The sequence below is a fragment of the Amphiura filiformis genome, unplaced genomic scaffold (genome assembly GCF_039555335.1).
Source record: "Amphiura filiformis unplaced genomic scaffold, Afil_fr2py scaffold_28, whole genome shotgun sequence".
NCBI lineage: Eukaryota > Metazoa > Echinodermata > Ophiuroidea > Amphilepidida > Amphiuridae > Amphiura > Amphiura filiformis.
This window is the reverse complement of record NW_027305492.1, coordinates 563,934-568,381: the sequence shown is the minus strand read 5'-3', so window position 1 is coordinate 568,381 and position 4,448 is coordinate 563,934. Positions and strand designations below refer to the sequence as shown.

Below are 4,448 nucleotides of genomic sequence, written 5' to 3'. Positions count from 1 at the left end.
TTTTTACCAGATTGACTGTCAATTCGTGTCTAACTCCTATGGTTACAGGACCAGAAACCAAGTCAGATGTCAAGTTAATTGTGTGGAGAGGTACACTAATTATTTCCATCCCAATACCCTGGATCAAAGCATTACCAGCTGAACTATCCTCATTAAAGGGCAAAGTTCCTTCCAGAATCATAGACCGTGCACAACATGTGTCTCGCACTATCTTAATGGGCTTTGGACTACCATTATCACCTACACAGCAAAAAATAAGGAGTAAAGTGCTACCGACTAAAGTATGTTGATTAAAAAATAGACCAATTATTTACTCATCAACGAGTAAAAGACGATATTTGACACAACTCTTTGCCAGAGTAAAAATGGTCAATGGAAAGAAGTAAAATATTTTAATCGCCACATTGTATTTTACTCAAATCGCGTAGTAAATTCAACACGCGGAGTAAGTTTAATTCGACGACGTATTAAAATTCATGTCATCATGGCGTATAAAAGCGGAGCCGGGATGCGGGTGCAGTGTCTGCTGGTGGAATGGAGTTTGTCAGCAGTACAACCAATGTTTGAAGGTACTAATTTCATTACTATTATTCATAACTTTATGTCCATATACCTGTTACACAATTTAGAAATCTTATTGTATGATTTGAACCGGATATAGACAGGTTTTAAGTTAGTTGCTTATCAGTAATTGTCATCGGCTCACCATGCTAGCTGTGTATTTGCGATCGTAACTAATGTACTAGTCTGAGCAACCTCGAAGTACATACGCTGATGTGGACCAGGCCCGGGGACCAGGGGCGTACATGTAGCAAGCGGATAGGGTGGACAAAGTCCATGGGCCCCGAGCAAAAGCGAAAATGAAGTGGATAGGATCAGGGCTGATAAAGGAGATGTTTAGAAGGCCTCACACTACTCCTTGTCCATATGCCCCAAAGCTCTTGCTACGTCCCTGATCCTGATGTTGACTCGTGCCACATAACTTTTTTTGCAGTTATATGTAGTAGGAGAGTGAAACCATTGCAAAATATCACTTGAAATTTTTTTCCATAGGCAGTTTTCTTTTTTCAGTGCATTTATAATATTGATCTATATTTTACTTACAGATCAGATGTGACTTTGGGATTTTTGTGCTGCCCTACCTCTTTCCAGGAAAGGTATTGAAGAAAGATGCACGAACGTCAGTCAACAGGTAAATTTCTATCAATAATGTTGCATTTAACTTGCCAATTTCTTTGTGCATTTCAGAATACATGTAGTTCATTGAATGTGTAGTTCATGAAACCTCAAATGCCAAGGGGAAAGCCCCCTATATAACCCCTTATCCTCACCGACAGGTGTTGGCTATCGTGAACTTTGAATAATCAACCGCGAATCTTATAATTATCTTGTTTACCATTTCTGTAAATTCTTGTCTCCTAAAGTTTGTGTTCCCTTGAAAATAGCATTGCCCGCTATCACAGGAATAATAATATAATAATTATAAAGATATTTTAAATATTTGCAAAATCGCATGAAAGTAGAAATGCCAATGCAATGGGTGATTACAATGTAAATTACATGTAAATATGTCATATCATATTTGCTTTAATATTTCAAGAATTTCAGCAAGAGTTTTCATTTTTGGTTATATACCATCTGACCAATTATAGACAGTTTAAAAATAAGACATGCATACATTTAGTTATTTGTGTTTTAAACCTTCCATCTGCTTCATCACTTTCGAGTACCAAACAAATTTTGATTTATGGTTGATACAATGAAAAGGTGGTGGATTTTCTATTTTAAGGCAGCTTTATTTCACTTGAATAGTCCCAATCCATGAAATTAATGTCCTTTATTATATTTTCTTTTATTTTACATGTTTCAGGAAGGCACAGCTTTGGACTGGTTCCTCGCCAACTTTACTGGACGCACGCTGCCATTTATATACTTGTGAAGCAAGTTGAATCCAGAACTGTGTTTTTATATAAATGGATAGGCAAGCTTTTTCAATGCGCAACAGTGATGAAAGTTGTAGAACTTGTGGACAAGATATACCAAATCCTTCACATACAATGACTTAGCATATCCAGTACAGGCTGATCACTGCTATTTGGCAGTTCCTGGACACTATATCAGCTACTAAAGAACCTGGTAACATTAGACAATTCTTGAGTGTTAAAACATAATGAAGTGAAAACTTAATTTCTGTCCCATTTAAAACACTCAGCATCTATAACATTAATTTTCAAATGACTTTTTCACATCAAAAGTTTTGGGAGAGGTGACCGGCTTCTATTCTATGTTTGCTCACATTGGGTAATGAGACAATAGACATGCTATATTGTGATTTATTTGATACCTATTTTGAAAATAAAACCAGGAAAAATGCAGAATATTATATTTAATTTTGTATTCTTTTCATTCTTTTAGTTTGAAATACTGCTTTGTTCCAGCTGCAGATGAAGCCTCAATACAACTCGAAAGTGTTTTTTGCTTAATATTTGTTGAGTAAAATACGTTTCATGTTGCTCAAAATGTTGAGTAACACATTACTATTCATCATTTTGCAAATCTTTTCACTTAAGTTTTACTCAAATAATGAGTAATCGTTTTAATCAACACTTGCGTAAACCTTTACTCAAGGTTAAACGAGTAAATGTTTCCTTGTTTCAGAGCAAAAAAGGGAGCTACTCAATATTGGGTAAAATTTAATCAACAAACGTTGAGCAAATATTACTCCATAGTCAATGAGTAAAATTTACTCTCATCTTTGAGTAAAAAGGAGCTACTCAATATTGAGTAAATTTTACTCAACAAAAGTTGAGCAAATATTATTCCAAGTGAAAGAGTAAATTTTACTCTCATCTTTGAGTAAAAAAGCGAGCTACTCAATATTGAGTAAAGTTTAATCAACATGTGCTGAGTAAACAATTAATCAACCGAAGCTGAGTAAAAATTACTCAAAATTCGACTAGCTCCTTTTTACTATCGTGATGAGTAATATTTTACTCAATATTGAGCTTTTATTTTTTGCTGTGTAGTGATACTACTCCCTCTAACACAAATGGTTCAAATTCCTCACACACCTTGTCTGTGTCACCTCCCTTTTGTGGGAATTCTTGTTTCTTGATTTGACTGACTTGTTTCTTTGACTCAAGTGACACTGCACATCCTACAGTATTACTAGCAGTTTGCTGCTGTTTTTGTGCATCTTGTTTGGCTTTTAAGCTCCGACACATGGTCACTGTATGTCCTGGTTTCTTACAGAAATTGCAAAATAATTGGGATTTAAATTCAGTCCCACCTGTTGGTCTGGTACCTGAACTCCATGGGGTCCCTCTACCACCAGCACTATGCTGTGAATTAGACCAGGATCTGTGATTGGACTGAGATCTCCTTCTTGTGTACCACCCTGATTTGCTCTAGGTTGGTTATGGCTGAACCTGTTTGAATAACTTCTGTTATGACTACTCGCATTCAATTTGTGAGTTAAGCCATAGTCGTCTGCCATTGTCGCCGCGTCACTTAGCGTCTTAATTTTGCTAGCGCTTTCATCCAAGTGGGTTTTAATGTCAGCGTGGACACATTTTTTGAACTCTTCTATAAGAACCAATTGCTTAAGTTGGCCGAAATCATCTTTGACTTCTTTTGAACCAAGCCACCTGTCAAACATGTGTTCTTTTACTCTAGCAAATTCTACATGGGTTTGATCTGCTTGCTTTCTTGAATCTCTGAACTTTTGTCTGTATGCTTCAGGCACCAGTTCATAGGCCTTAAGGACTGCCTGTTTGACTTCTTCATAATTGTTACACTTCTCTATTGGTAGAGCTGAGTAAGTTTCCTGGCCTTCCCCACAAAACTACTTTGTAACAGTAGGGTCCAATGCTCTGGAGGCCATTTCAAATTTGTAGCTACCTTTTCAAAATGTTGGAAATACTCGTCAACATCTTTTTCTTTGAATTTAGGCACCAGCTTTACATACTTTGTAACATCAAACCCTGACTTTGAGGAGAAACTTGATGAGTATTTGTCACCTAGCTTTGCCAACTTCTCTTGTTCAAACTTGTACTTTTCTTCAATTTCTTTTTGTTTCAAATTTTCTTCCATTTCCAACTTTTGTTTTTCAAGTTCCAATTTTGCTACCTTTTCCTTTTCTTCTGTTTCTAATTTGTGGTGCTCAAGCGCCGTCTTTTCTTGGCGTGCTTTTTCTTCCATTTCTAATTTCTTGTTTTCCATGTCTAATCTTTCTTGTTTTTCTTTATTTTGCATATCTAGCTTTTGCATGTCCAACTGCAATTGCATTTTCATTTTTTCCATTTCCACCTGAACTTCTAGTTCTTTCAACCTTACTGCATCCCCGATTTCAGTTTTGACCTCTTTTCTCTTCTCCAAAATGGATTCTTCAAAATACTCTTCATCAACCAAAACATCAATTAAGGCATTTTTGATTATTTGTTTTCTGT

At 36.1% G+C, this 4,448-nt stretch overlaps 1 long non-coding RNA gene across 1 annotated transcript; it reads left to right on the top strand.

Moving 5' to 3' along the window:
- Window positions 1-348: 348 nt before the first annotated feature.
- On the top strand, window positions 349-2,365 carry LOC140143764 (uncharacterized). Its single transcript, XR_011857791.1, has 3 exons — window positions 349-569; window positions 1,107-1,192; window positions 1,871-2,365. It is a non-coding gene; the product is annotated as an uncharacterized lncRNA (long non-coding RNA).
- The last annotated feature ends 2,083 nt before the right edge of the window (window positions 2,366-4,448 follow it).